The sequence below is a fragment of the Polyodon spathula genome, chromosome 12 (genome assembly GCF_017654505.1).
Source record: "Polyodon spathula isolate WHYD16114869_AA chromosome 12, ASM1765450v1, whole genome shotgun sequence".
NCBI lineage: Eukaryota > Metazoa > Chordata > Actinopteri > Acipenseriformes > Polyodontidae > Polyodon > Polyodon spathula.
In genome coordinates, this window is record NC_054545.1 from 34,978,469 (window position 1) to 34,994,889 (window position 16,421).

The 16,421-nt window shown below is 40.2% G+C and overlaps 1 protein-coding gene across 1 annotated transcript in view; it reads right to left on the reverse strand.

Moving 5' to 3' along the window:
- LOC121325025 (complexin-2) overlaps positions 1-14,872 on the reverse strand; it is a 36,516-nt gene extending 21,644 nt beyond the window's left edge. Inside the window, exon 1 of the mRNA XM_041267318.1 lies at positions 14,798-14,872. The gene's annotated coding sequence lies outside the window, so the exon portion shown is untranslated. The remainder of the gene's footprint in view (positions 1-14,797) is intronic.
- Between the last annotated feature and the right edge of the window lie 1,549 nt (positions 14,873-16,421).

Genomic DNA, 16,421 nt, shown 5'->3' on the forward strand with positions numbered 1-16,421 from the left:
CTCTCTCTCTCTCTCTCTCTCTCTCTCTCTCTCTCTCTCTCTCTCTCTCTCTCTCTCTCTCTCTCTCTCTCTGCAAATGGGAATTGTATCTCAATCTTACTTTCAGATACATCGACTGAGCAGGAGCAATGTTTTAACCTTCAGACCCACCCGCCTATGGTTCACACCGCCCTGTCCCCCTTTCTTTTACCCACAAGTGATGGACACACCTGCCCGAATCAAAGGTCATCTTCTTTTACAACGTCAGAGTGAACAGCGAAACTACAGTCGTAAAACTAGCAAAACATGCAAAACAAACAAACAAAAAAAGCTTCTGCCAGTCTGATCCTGCCACTCAGTACTAACGAGACACTTCATTAAATTTAGTCTAGACTTCCGCCATGCCCGCCCGCATCATTATCATTAAATATTGAATATTCTGAACTCGGGAGTTGGGTCTTGTTGCCTATAGAGTGGCTCTGCACATTAAGAACGTATGCTATATTCATACACATCCAAGGCAAGGTAGGAATAAAATGCCATATTCTAAAGTCGAGTAAATTTGGATCTTGCTATAAAATATGTATAGTGTTGTATATCTCATGTGAGAAGATGACTGTGTGTGTGTGAAAGAGAGAGAGAGTGTACATACATGTACATATGACATGTGGAACCACAGTTCAGATAGCTTGGTTGCTGATGTACAATAGTTATGGTCCTTTTGTTTGTTACACTATAACTACAGTTACACTGCCATTCATTAACACAGAATACAATGAATATCGATCTTGTCAAACCCAAATATAGACAGAAATGTTTATATCGCCAAAGAGATCTAATATGGACCGATTTACAATCAGGCAGAATTAGATTAAGAGGCCTACAGATTTAAGTATTGAACTGGACATACAAAAGAGATAAATCCATTAGACTCAAGGGTGAATACACAGACTAATTAGGATATTCCACACACGCTCACAATTATTTATATTTTTCATATGCATCCCCTTCGGTCATGAATTTGAAATCACATTTTTAGAAATTTTTAAAACAGTTTGTGTGAACTATATGAAGTTTGAGAATTTGATATTTTAATGACATTTGATAGACTATGTAAAAAGTATTCATAAGGTATTGTGTATCATTTTTTTATCGTCACATTTACTAAATTTACTGGAAGATAGCATGAAAGAGAAACAGTTGGCAGATGTACATTATGCACAGACATACTGTCAATATGGGAGATTTAAAGAAGTCTTCAAAATAATAGCTTCATTTACCAAAAAAGTTCTTTGGTTTATATATTGAACTTGAATCATATTTATCAAAATCGAGCTGCCACAATTATAGGGTTTTATGTAAACAGCTATAAGTACAAACTATTTTTTAAAATGGGGATACAACACCAATATGAAGAGCATGAGTTATTTTACACCCCCATTTTTTTCTTGATCAAATACGTTTTTGAAACTGTATGCCTGACAATCAGATGAAGATAGTTTAAACCCAGTTCTATACAATAACCCTCCTGTCCCCAGCAGTATCAGTCCTGTCAAAGCTTATAGCTGCGTTAGCTACTGAATTTCTGTTAATCAGAGATGGATGGCCACAAACAATTTAATCTCCATAAAAACTAAGATCTCAGTTAGCTGAACAGCTGAGGAGTGTAGCCACCCCCAGCACTATAAACACACAGAAACTTGGCATGCAAAGCTACCAAATATCTACTGGCAACCACATGTAAGACATGGATAGATAGGATTGGAAATCTGCTGCTTTCACATTCTGCCTGCTTGCCAAAATGCCGACTGTGAAAGAATTTAAACAAGTACTGGTGAGTAATATTCCCAATGAAGTCTCTTAGTGCATTGAACCTTGCCTGTGTAACATTAGATCACAGAGCATGTGTTACAGTTAAACATTTAGTTAAATCATAACTGCACAACCCTCTGTGTGATTACTGTGCTGTTGCAGTGTAATTAAGCGTAATTAAGAGACTCTTATTTTAAAGTGTATCCGATAAGTGTGTTCTACCCACCCGGACAGAAAATAAATACAATCAAGAAGTTATACCAACAAGGTAAGAACTGAAATATTGACCCATTACATTTCCAGAAAAGGAGGGCTGCGAATATAATGCAATACAACTTCATTTTGTATAGTTCTTCCCTTGAGAAGCAGCTCAATGTGCTTTCCAGTAGATTAGAAGGAACAATAAAAGTTAGCAATAAAAAATAAAATTCAATAAATATCCAAGGCAAATACAAGCTTTCATTATGAAAAAGATAAATAAACAAAAATCTTTTCTTGGGACTGATCCTCTCTGTTCTTGGGGTGAGAGCACAGATACAAGAGAGTTTATGTGTTTATGTTGTTTATTCATTAAGATATAGACAGATATACAGTATAGATACACCAATGCTTGTGGAAGACAAGAGAAGGTTGGTCTCTGATTTAAATAAACAAGGGCAGGGGATTAGGTTAATCAGAGGTTTGTTCCGTCCAAATGTACGTATTAAACCAAACCACCAAGGAATTTTATGTGGCAGGTGCTATGGGATATTTATTGTCCAGAGACAGAATGACCCTGTGTAACAGAGTGATAAAATCACTACAGACAACATCGATCCAGAGACCCACCACTGAGCAAGCAACACCCACCCAAGCATTAGCCAGCTCTCATTCTGCGGGGACTATGAGATCTGATTACATTGGAATCCTAGTGGCCACCCATATCTGCCAAACACTCCATCAGGGAATAGTCTCACAAAGCAGTTCTAGGTAGTGGTCTGCTAAATCTAATTCACTTCCATAAAAGACTCTAATAATTGTAATAGAAAACGGAATTAACACATGTATGCTTTAATTATATAGACTCGTGGGCAGTGATATAAGGAGGTCAGCCAGTCACTCTTTGTCAGTCATTAGAAATTAGCCACAGGCAGATTGTTGTAAAAAAAGCTTCTGTCCACCCATCTTTTCACCCAAAAGTTCTTTGCTATAAAACAACATCTTATATAAGGCTGTGCTTGATATGCTCTCTGCTCTAAAGCTATACAAAATAAACTGGAAAATGCCACAAGCACATGGCAGAAACATTTTAATTAGATGAACCTTTTACATAGATAAACAGAGATACATCATCCTCCCCGACTCGTGACGTTTCTTCTTTCAAACATATGTCAAACCACCTGGGCAATGTGACCTGCACTTGCCACTGCTCCTGTGTTAAGATTGTTCTCGACCCCTTCACCCGTGCAATAGGATTTTCAGCTCTGTCTCAGACACAAGCTCTGGGAAATGATCTGTCATACAGATCACACTGCTTGGCCAGACATCTTCCAAGCCCTGATCATCCACACACCAGCCTGGCTCCCGCTGTGTTCCTCGACCCCTGTCTCTGCCAGATTCCCAGCATGGATATTCCATGATTAATAGCTGCTGTACTGTCAGCACTGGATTGCTTTCTTTGTTTAAGGATAATGCAGGATATGCCATATACAGCGTTATATATTGACGGTCACATTGTCTGTATTCAGATCTACCATTGAATTAAATAAGCAAAGAAAGTGATCAGGCACCAGGAAGCATATTGAATATATTGTAAAATAATCTGCATATATCTATAATAAAGTAGAATAACCAAGTAAAGTATTAAGAGATCTTCATCACAAAAAGCAGGCTGGTGATAATGTAAGTAGTGCAAATAGTAGGTCAGAAAATTTATTTTTAAAGCATCGGTTTACGAGCAAGAATATCCAATCATTTTGCAAATCTCATTTCTGTTTTAAAGGTCATTACCATGACCTGGGAAACTGAATTAGAAAGAGTTTACACTGCGAGGCCACCTACTGAGCAAAAGTGGTCTAAGTTGTGTGCTGATCCAGCTGTCTCTGCAGCGGCGATGTTAGCAGACTCTCCCCAACAGCAGGTACAGCAGTAGCATATAAAATAGTTTCTTTATTTTTCATATATCCCATTATGCTGATAATTCTGCTCAAAACCCAGGTCACAAAGAGAGGCCTAGTTCAAATGTGAACTTGATTACAAAATGTAGAATCCCTATTACAGCAGGCCTCTGCAATTTAAACAAACACAGATTATTAATGGAAGCTGCCCTCGAGAGAAATTATTGGGCTCATTTTTGGATGATTGGTTCAAAACGTATAAATGTTTAATGCCACTGTAAAAGGAATACATTTTTTAAAGTTACCATACTTTCTCTGTACAGTTTTTCTTGTCTATTTTTTTGTTTGTAGAACTGTGCAGGCAGCTTGGCAGGACTCCCATCCTTGAGTTTTGAAACCAAAAAAAAAAAAAAAAAAATAAAAAAAAAAAAAAAAAAAAAAAAAAAGAAAAAAGCAAAAAGAGAATTCTTTTAGCGTATTTTCTTTAAGTTTTTCACAACGTCAAAGACCCCGATTCGGAGGATCACTCCCAATACTGGGGTTTCGGGGGAGTCCCCTCGCCTACCAAGCGAAAATAAAAAAAAAAAAAAAAAAAAAAAAAAAAAAGTAATGTATAAGGCTTTGATCTGCCTGGTACTTACAGCATCTGCAACCTCCATCACTGGGGCTTGAGGTTCAGCATCTGCTCCCCTCAAACCCTGTAATCTTTCCTCTGTTCAACATCACATCCATTACGTTTTATTGAGAGCTATTTTATGCAAATTACAAGCCGAGATGATGTTGCTAACCTTCTGAGGAGTGTACTGTAGTGTTTCCACAGGGGGGTGGGGCACGAAAACATGGTTGCTAAATCACATAAAACAAGAAAGTCAAACAATTGTACCGAAAAGGAAAGAACTGTGATCCATTACATTCCCAGCAAGGGAGGGGTTTTGATATGCAATGCAATATAACTTCATTTTATATAACTATTCTTGATGTACCTCCAGTAGATTAGAAGCAACAATAAGTTATCGATAAAAATAAAATAAAAGATCCAAGGCAAATAAAAGTTTTCATTCTGAAGAAAAAAAGATATAACAGCTATCCATTTCTCATTCCTTTGCTCTCTTTTTGGATCATGTATCTCTAATAGGCTTTTACTCACACATTGCATTCATATGCTGTAGCAACCAATTGCTTTACAAAGGGGATCCAACCTATACAGTATTTCCGGGTGGAGATCCCATCTGCTTTATGTTTCCAACAAGTTTTATTCAGGGCTCTCTCTCTCTCTCTCTCTCTCTCTCTCTCTCTCTCTCTCTCTCCGAGACTCTGACCATGAGTGAGGAAAATATTTTATTTACCTCCTGATTAATCCGTCACGAGTTCCATGCGAACGCCTATGTTACAAACCGACTCGGACCGAAGCCACACACCACTTTACCCATAATGCCGCTGGTTTCCCCCCCCCGGTACCAGTGATACATTTCTTATAGAACTGTCATAAAGGACGTGCCTAGACTGTGTCTTGGTTAACTTTAAAGAATGGAAATCTGAGTGTTAAACTAGACCTCTGATCTGACAAGAGACGTGTCTGCATTGTTCATTGCCCTCTTTTATCCTACTCACAGACAATGACAGACGCATATACTCTGACCCTTCACTCCCGTCAACACTCAAGTCCAACAAATCTGTCGCTCCCCCTGACCCTTCCGTCCACACCCAGGGAGCACAAATCTTAGCTCTCCCCTACCCTAGTCGATCAACCGTCACCAAATTTTAGTTCCGGGACAGGGGGCCTAGACTGCAGGTCACCTGTAAAGAATCGAGGAAATGTGAGGTACTGCTCTGCACAGACTGACAAGAACAGACAAGAGAGAGACATGAGACTGCAAGGTTATATGAACCTTGTGACCAGAGGCAGTGTGTTGGCAGTGGTTAAAGTGCAGGGACTGGGAGGCAGTGTGGTCTCGTGTTTAGAATCGAGGGACTGGGAGGCAGTGTGGTCTTGTGTTTAGAATCGAGGGACTGGGAGGCAGTGTGGTCTTGTGTTTAGAATCGAGGGACTGGGAGGCAGTGTGGTCTTGTGTTTAGAATCGAGGGACTGGGAGGCAGTGTGGTCTTGTGTTTAGAATCGAGGGACTGGGAGGCAGTGTGGTCTTGTGTTTAGAATCGAGGGACTGGGAGGCAGTGTGGTCTTGTGTTTAGAATCGAGGGACTGGGAGGCAGTGTGGTCTTGTGTTTAGAATCGAGGGACTGGGAGGCAGTGTGATCTTGTGTTTAGAATCGAGGGACTGGGAGGCAGTGTGGTCTTGTGTTTAGAATCGAGGGACTGGGAGGCAGTGTGATCTTGTGTTTAGAATCGAGGGACTGGGAGGCAGTGTGGTCTTGTGTTTAGAATCGAGGGACTGGGAGGCAGTGTGGTCTTGTGTTTAGAATCGAGGGACTGGGAGGCAGTGTGATCTTGTGTTTAGAATCGAGGGACTGGGAGGCAGTGTGGTCTTGTGTTTAGAATCAGGACCCGTCACACCAGAACACACAAATGCTTAGCTCTCCCCTGAGCCTCCGGTCACACATAGAACACAAATCCTTAGCTGCCCCTACCCTTCTGTCAACACCAGAACACAAATCTTAGCTGTCCCTGACCCTCCGGTCACACCAATACCACAAATCTTAGCGAGGCATTCCTGACCCTGACGCCTCCGATCACCACTAGAAAACAAATCTTTAGCTCCCTATACCTCCTGTCCCGTCAGAACAAAATCGTAGCTCCCTTACCCTGGCCGTCCACACAGAAGAACACAAATCTTAGCTCCCCTGAGGAGGCAGTGTGGGTCTTGTGTTTAGAATCGAGGGACTGGGAGGCAGTGTGGTTTTGTGTTTAGAATCGAGGGACTGGGAGGCAGTGTGGTCTTGTGTTTAGAATCGAGGGACTGGGAGGCAGTGTGATCTTGTGTTTAGAATCGAGGGACTAGGAGGCAGGAGGAATCGAGGGACTGGGAGACAGTGTATCTTGTGTTTAGAATCGAGGGACTGGGAGGCAGTGTGATCTTGTGTTGTCCTTAGAATCGAGGGACTGGGAGGCAGTGTGATTCTTGTGTTTAGAATCGAGGGACTGGGAGGCAGTGTGGTCTTGTGTTTAGAATCGAGGGACTGGGAGGCAGTGTGGTCTTGTGTTTAGAATCGAGGGACTAGGAGGCAGTGTGGTCTTGTGTTTAGAATCGAGGGACTGGGAGGCAGTGTGGTCTTGTGTTTAGAATCGAGGGACTGGGAGGCAGTGTGGTCTTGTGTTTAGAATCGAGGGACTGGGAGGCAGTGTGGTCTTGTGTTTAGAATCGAGGGACTGGGAGGCAGTGTGATCTTGTGTTTAGAATCGAGGGACTGGGAGGCAGTGTGGTCTTGTGTTTAGAATCGAGGGACTGGGAGGCAGTGTGGTCTTGTGTTTAGAATCGAGGGACTAGGAGGCAGTGTGATCTTGTGTTTAGAATCGAGGGACTGGGAGACAGTGTAGTTTTGTTAGAATCGAGGGACTGGGAGGCAGTGTGGTCTTGTTAGAATCGAGGGACTAGGAGGCAGTGACCTAACTTCCGACCAATCTTGTGGTTAGAATCGAGGGACTAGGAGGCAGTGTGGTCTTGTGTTTAGAATCGAGGGACTGGGAGGCAGTGTGGTCTTGTTTTTAGAATCGAGGGACTAGGAGGCAGTGTTTTAGTGGTTAGAGAGACTATGAGGCAGTATGGATTAATGGTTTGAGCTGAGGGACTGGGATGCAGAGTGGCCTAATGGTTTGAGCTGAGCGACTGAGAGGCAGTGTGGTGTCATGGTTAGAATTGAGGACTGTGAGGCAATTTGGCCTAACGGATTGAGCTGGGGTGCAGTGTGGCTTAGTGGTTTGACCTGAGAGACTGAGGTAGTGTAGCCTGATAGTTTGAGCAGAGCGACTGGGATACAATGTGGCCTAATGGTTTGAGCTGAGGAACTGGGAGGCAGTGTAGTCTCATGGCTAGAGAACTTAGCCACTCTAATTGGAAATTAAGATTCAGAATAAAAGAAAAAATAAATTGGATAAGAGAATTATCTAGAACCACCCACTGCCTAATCCCACATCTGACAACCAGAAACACCCAGGCAAATTCCAACCGGCTCTCTGACTGATACAAAACAGTAATTAGCTAATCATGTTTTCAGCGCTCACACAGTTCAGTGGTTCTTTGTGCAGTTTTTTTTTCTTTAAAAAGTTATTTTTTAACACAATGTGGAAGACATTTCCAATCTGTCTTCATTAGCATTAAAATTGGTTTACAAAAGAGCCTGCTGAAAATGATAATCGTTATTGAGAGAGGACCCATGTCTGACAAAGGGGGCTTCTTCCCGTATCAGTGTGAACCAGGTGCGCTGCACAGCCTTACTGTAGCAATGACAGTCTGAGGACAATACAGCAGAAACCTGTTACACTCTTGTTAAAATCCCTCTGGAATAGAGTCTTAAAGTGAATCTTTACACTGGAGGACTTTTTCTACACTATATTGTACAGTATTTAAGTATTTTTCCTCATAGTTTTTTTTCTCAGAAGAACAACATTTTTTTTCTTTTAGAAAACGACTCATTTAAAATATACTACAGACTAATAAACACATAAACACCCCCCAAAAAAACCCAGATTGGTGACACTGAGAAAGACTAGTCAAAGTGTTTGCTAAATATTTTTGGATTTTTTAACCTTGTGAAAAGTAACATATTTCAGAATTGAAATGTTGTCCTAATAGCAACATATTTTAATTACACCATCAAATAATTCTACAGAAGTTAAATATTTCTTACAAAAGAGAAGTAAAAAATGTCCAGGTGTCTTTAACTTATCTTGGATGACAACACCGAGCCATTATTAAAGTTTAATGGTATTTGCATTCGAAAAGATGCAATTGAAATCTTCTATTTCAATGAGTGACAAAGGTTTCCAGAAAATCTGATAGAGTCTTTCTGCACCCAGCGAAGGGCGATCAATCACCTTTTACAAGTGGCCCTGAAACCATCGACGCTCCAGGCAGTCTGATAGATGAGGAAGCATTGCTCTCCAGCGCTGTCAATCTTTAGCCTGTCACAGGGCTTCAGAATAGCACCAGGGCCATCATGCATTCAAAGCTCACTCATACTCCCCGGACTTCTAGATAGTAGTCTACTGTACATGACTGCTCAAAGGATCTAAATGGAGGTATTATATAAAAAAATAGCAATTCTGGATTGTAGCCCTGAATGTTAGTATATGCAACAACTTACTGTAACAAAATGTGAATGTAAAGTTTGATCAAATTCAGACGAACAGTTCCCAATAAATTAGCTTTCTTCTGAATGGCCAGTCATAAGCAAGAAATCATGCATTCAGTCTGCTGTATAGTGCACCATGAACTAGATATATGGTACTACTACTACTACTACCACCACTAATAATAATAATAATAATAATAATAATAATAATAATAATAATAATAATAATAATAATAATAATAATAAATCATTTTATTATTATCTTTGCCAGACTTCATTTTTAACATTTGTAATATGTCATGCTTGCTCCTTGGTGTTTAATTAATGTCTTTCTATAAAAAGGATCGTCCTTTTCAGCTAGCTCAGTGCAATTTCCAAGCATTATAGCAACAGGTGGAGAGAGAAGTTTCCAAGGCAACCCCTCATTATGAGAAACGTGGGTTTGAATCAGCAGGCGGGCCCAGAAAATAGCACAACAACAGGGCTATAAGAGAGCAGCGAGTTAGCACTCAACTGTGAGCGGGCAGGGAACTGTCTCAGAATCTAAAGGGGTACGGGGGGTCAAACTGGGCTGGCTTGCCCTGCACTGCCGGAGGGACCTCTTGTGCGAATATTGGCCTCTTTACCCTGGTGTCTGGGGTCCCTTTCAGGATCTCTCAGACCGTTTTATTCCTGGCATTATCCCAAGCACCCTTTTAACTGTCCAGACTAGCCAGCATAATGTTTGAGTCACTCGGTTGCAGTTGGAAATGAATCAGTTGAAGTAACTGTGTCAGAATCCTCTTGTTGCAGGTGCCTTTAGAGTACTTCCTGATTCCAAAACAATCACGTAGTGCTGCGACCTTTCAGCCCTTGCTTTCGCCATCTTACTGGGAACAGTACAGTTTAATGGTCACTGAATCACATGGTGGAGTCTAATACACACACACACACACACACACACAAATAAAACAAATATCAGAACTTAAAAAGCTAATGGAAAGGTAAATACATGATAATCATTATAATAGAAACACTTGTATCAAATACATACATGGATGAATGAATGAATGAATGTAAATACAAATCACCTAAGGGAGAAAGTGAGCATCAAAAAAACACAGTGATGTGTTGCAACACCACAGTGATCCAGAATCCCACACATCTCTAGTGTCAAAAGATCAAACTGGAAAAGGCTTGGCTTGGACTCTGTCCAGATTTCCAGATGTGGTTGCCACATAGCCAGCTGTTGCCTGTTATAGGATAGCCCCTCTAATCCTGTAGAAATAGAATTTAGATAATGCTATTAAATGGGCAGTCTGGCTGTAAGCTTGCTGGCTGTGGTTTTATCTTCACTCTCCAGACTGGCCTGTGCTTTTTTTGCTGTTTACTGGCACATACACACACACATGCACACACGCAGATGCACACACTCACATATATTTGCACGCGCACACACATGCACGCATGCAAGCACGTACGCATGTGCACACGCATGCATGCACACACCCACACACATGCATGCACGCACACACCCACACACATGCACGCACGCACACACCCACGCACATGCACGCATGCATGCATGCACGCACACATGCACGCACGTGCACGCACATGCAAGTATGCACGGATGGGCACACACATACACACACGCACACACACATGCACGGACGTGCACACACATGCACACATACACATGCATGCACACACAGGTTAGAAATTGATCTCAGGTATCCAACGGATAAAAGGTTAATTAGCACAAGGAGCAGCCTTCCCAAAAGGCCTTAACAAGTCCTCACGTCGACCAGCCATACTGATACAGCTGCAAAGGGTGTCCCAGACGCCAGAGCCTGTATGTATCTGCCCACCTAAACCGAACTGTAAATGTCTCCCCAGAATGACAAAACCACAACCCTGAGACCTAAACACTCTTTCATCCTGTAGCATTGTAAGACTTACAGCACAATATTACCTGTCATCTTCACTTATATATTAATGATCTTAGTAAAAAAAAAAAAAAAAAAAATGAACAGACATAATTACCCAGTACAGTACTAACCAGAAGAAAATTTTACACTCAAATGGTAACACTCAACAATATATAGATTTTCCAGTCAAACTTGATATAGGGATTTTAATTGTATCACTATACTATATATATATATACAAGATTATTTCAAGTACAGTAATTTGCTGATAGACCATTTTTTTGAAGCTCCAATTAATCCATCTAGCAGTTTTGTCTAAATATCAGATTAGAATGGATGGCTGGTAATTGCCTGACATTTACTTCTTCCTAAATAAACACAAAATGTTACACAGGTTATTTCTGAGCAGTGATAAATAATGAATCTGATCTCTTCCATGCGATCCTTTTTGCAGTCCCTGTGTTCATTACTTACAGAACACTGTGTTGAAAACCAACATACAGAACTCACAGAATACCTAGGATCCCAGCACCCTTATGGTAGATATGTATAAAGATACACTACACTACTATATTATTTTGTATCATTATTTGTACACTGTCCATGCAGTCCTCTCCTTACTCCCTGGATTACAGCAGCACAGCCAGACAGATACAGAACCCCCACCGGAGAAGCTGTCATTTCAATCAGCATTCTTGCAACAAACCAATTGATAAATCCACCACGCCTTGTATAGACCACGGTGCATCCTCACACACATGTGTTTGATTATCAGGAAGTGCTGCACTTACCATCACTGATATTGATCCTTTATGAACTGACGTGCTGTTAAACTGCAATTAAGATACACAACACAAACTTCACAATGCTGTATTTATACCATTTAAAACAGCGTTACATTAAAAAAATTATCTTATCAGTCAGTAGAGAATCCTGTTTACTGATTAAGCCAATCCAGTATTTATGTATGCTTTTAAAGACCTAACATTCTGTTTCTTTTAAATGCCTGGCTGCACAGATTAATATTATATAACCACAATTATGCTCTTTCAACCTTGCTGTTATCTTACATGTCTGCCTGTAAACAATTATCTGAGTGCCTGGGATAATTACATGCAATGCATTTGTGCAACAGGTGTCACCAATAGTTGTATGCATCACTGAACTTACACTTAAAATGGCTGGTAGAGAAAATGAAGGCAGAAACTATAGGCTTTTCTTACTATTCTTTGGAAGATTATTAGAGATCCAGACACATCCAATATTTCCTTATTAAAATATTGAACAACATATATTTTGTATGTGTAATAAAAGACAGACAATAAACTTGATATAGATGCACAACTACTTGCCAATGAAATGAGTAATGCAGAGGCTGACAATTTCACAGGAATTACCAAGAAAAGTTTCTGGTTACTGAAACTGCAGAAATTCTTAAACAGAACCAGGGGTAATGATTTCATCTTCACAATGGCACTTTACATTTTAAAATAAATTACACTCAGTAAACTAGTTGAAAGGATATTACAGCCGCATTAGCACTAGCACCAGCACTAACTAGACTTTGCAGAATAGTGCCCTTGTTATTTAGTGGACCCTATGGCCTTAAAGAGCAGATAATGATGCAGATCTTGTGTCCTGAACTACACGCTATTCCTTAATGTGTTTTTAATGAGTTTTAGAGTGCTGTTGACTCTTTCACTGACATAGATCAATCAATCCTTTTAGTGCATATGTGTCCATTGGGTAAAAAGCTAGCCTTTGTTGACGCAGAAGTAGTATAAGAGTGAAACATAATCTAAAAAGAAGAAAAAAACATCCCTTTTTTATAAATCAGGACACAATATACTACAATAACAGCTGATCGACAGAGAAGACCCTGTTATTTATTTATTTTTTAATAGGACCTGTGGAACTAAATTCAGAATAGAAAGCTGAACCAAACTGCATGTTTTACCAAGTCAGGTACCAAACAAGAAATGATAAGCATGCTAGATGTATGCCACGGATTAGTGGGATTCAGAATTCTGTTCAGTGAACTGACATTTTCAGAAAATGAAACAAATATATAAAACAACAAGTATGCTAGTAACACACATATCCTGTAAAATCAGGAAAAAAAAAACAACATTAAAAAGATCGACGTCCATCAATCAATCAATCTCTATTTCTATATCGAGCATCTATGTACACGTTTAATCATAACTGGATATAGGCCAGTATATAAACTCTAAAGTGTGCGCCTCCACAATAAAAAAAAAAAAAAAAAATCCAGCCAGAAACACTTACTGGCTGCACGAAGAATACAGACAGCCGGTGTCATGGAGACACGCTGTCATGTTTCGCACCAAACACTGCCATCTGCAAATACTGTAAATCATTCGTGATCACATTTTGCACTTGTTAGCCTTTCACTGCATACTGTACGACCAAACGGGAAATTGTTAGTAATAGATATACCTTATCTCTGCTGCAGCATCCGTGCCTCTCTTCCCTTTCTCGCTGTTTGCTGTCAGTTAGCTACACAGCTTTCATCATTAGTCTAAGCATGTCCCTGAGATACATATAGTCCATTAGTGTAATCAGCGATGGCTATCGCCTATGTGGGGTTTAGATAGGGGCTGTAAAAATGTTATGTCCCGATTGAAACACCCGTTTCTCCTCTAATAGGAAAATAGTGCTGATGCATGTTTTCGTTTATTATTTGGGCAACATTAAATTTTTTATGTTTCTGTATTGTGTGTCTCCAATTTACCTGCATGGTTGGAGGGGAGGAAATAAAATGACCCCACACACGCCGTTGAGTTTCTACTGTTTACACAGTATAGCAAGCATATGCCGGTTGTTATTGTGGGCTTTTATCTATATTATTTAACACTTCAGGACCATGGGACGGGGTAACAAAGAGAAGCGGGTCACACCAATCACACAGCCAATGCAAAAAAAAAACCCACAAACAAACAAAAAACAAACAAACAATACATTTTTAAAAAAAAAACAACAACAACAACAACAACAACAACAACAAAAAAAAAAAAATAATTAAGAAATGTAATCTTTGAAACCATTGTTATGTGAAGGGGAGAAGTAAACACTTTCAAGCACACACTGGTGTCCCGAATCGTTGAATGCAACAGGGTGGGTGCTGAAGAATAATGACAATAAAAGACAAGTTTGAAATAAAAGTGACAGTGATATATAACATATTAAAATGAGGAACACGCGATACCAGAATGGTACACATTCCAATAATCTGCATTATAGTAATATTTATTAGAACGGACACAGAGGGATTGATAGAAACCTTATGTCACTGTTGTATATACTTATACAGTATTTATACTATCGGTTTTATTGTAAAAGGGTGTTCTGATAGTACCTTGAAACAAAAGAACAAAGAAAAAAACATACGCCGGTAGTTACAAGGGGTGTGTGAATCAATATTCCTCTTCTAAACACAGCTGATAAAAACACACACGCGGTCTCCTACGCCGCTAAGAAAACGAACAGGAGCCATTAACATGCTCGCCCTCGGGGGCTAGACACTCCGGCGCTGTCCTTACGAAATGGTGCTGAAATCGGTAGCTCACGCCTGCTCAACAAGCGTCTTTCTCAGCAGCTTTATTTTGCTCAGCTGTGGTAACGATCTTCAGCATTGTCTGGACAGCAGCACTAAGTATGATCCCAATCCATCTTTCAAGCACGCAACCAGTGAAACGGTTAACACTACAAAAAATATATGTTTTTACAAACCTTGATCAAAACGGGCCCAGAAAGGGAAGATGCAGTGCAGTAGACGCCTTTTTTGGTCCGTAAATCTGTTCATCCAATGAATGTGTATGCGTGTGTGTCTGTGTGTCTATGTCTCGCTCTACCTTATTTCTCTTCCACTATCCAAGCTCTACCACTTCAAGCTTTTGCAAGGAATTACTTCTAAGAATAGCACAAAAGTCGAAAGGCTGGCATCCCCACATACAGACATACACACACAAGCATTTATTCAATCATGCATTCATATATACACTTACTTCATTTACTGGATTTGTAACCCCCGTGAAAAAAACAGAGCTTGTGTAAGCAATTTAAATATAAAGCCGCATATGATCAGTTCTGTAGGTAAGGAAATGCAATTCAATGCATAATTCACACCTATACAAGATGATTTATTATCATATAAGAGGTTAAAAAAATTAAAGAAGTGGACCCTTTGATTTGACGCATCACATTGCTGAGATGGAAAATGGTTTTTAAAAATAATTCTGCAAATTTATGCTAACTTTTATGGTATACCTTATGCAACGTAGTTTACTATACTTTACTGCTATTTACAATATTATTGTTTCACTGTGTTTTTATAAAAAAAAAAAATAAAGCTGTAATTTCTCCAATGTCAAGGGGTGTCACAAAAATAATAACAAAACTAGATGGAAAATGAATCTGTTTGTCACAGAGAAACACCTGCCCCACTGCAAAAAAACTGAACATTTAGCACTGAACAAACACGGCGCTGGCACGTACTGCGAGCACATGAACTCTGGGGCTGATGTTTTTTTGCCATGGTGTGTGTGTGTGTGTGTGTGTGTGTGTGTGTGTGTGTGTGTGTGTGTGTGTGTGTGTGTGTCGAGGTGTGTGTTTCGCAAAGGGACAATTCATCTGGAATTAGTTGTACTTCATTATTATTCAAATACCACATTTATTGTTTTTATATTAATATACACATATTTTAATATTCATAGTTTACCCCAACACACTGTGGTTAAATCTAAAAATTGCATTTGTAAATATAAAGCAATGAGATACAGCTGGTGTAAACAAATGCGTTATATATTACACAGATACAATGGCAATGCCATACTTTACACATAGAGCTGTATTTGCACATAGTGCACTGAAAGAGTTGTCTTTCTTATAGATGAGAACGTGTTTACTAATAATGATCTTCAATGAGTAAACCTTGATTCAAATCTAAAGCACACGCCTGCCATACTGGTGATCTTTGTCGCCTCTCACAGTCTTAAAATTCCATACGTTTGACTCTTTATGATGAGCCAATCAGGTGGAGCTGTCTCATTTACATTTTGGGTGGGATTGCAATCAAGTAACTTGCACCCATGGTCCACATAGTCAGTTGGGATTCGGACCCGTCCCGAACCCTCCCCAGCTCCCAGACGCGGGACCTTACTCTGCTCCCTATGAAGCAGAGAGACGGGAAGCAGCTCCCAGACGCGGGACCTTACTCTGCTCCCTACGAAGCAGAGAGAAGGGAAGCAGCTCCCAGACGCAGGACTTTACTCGGCTCCCTTTGAAGCAGAGAGACGGGAAACAGCTCCCAGACGCGGCACCTTACTTTGCTTCCTATGATACAGAGAGCCGGGAA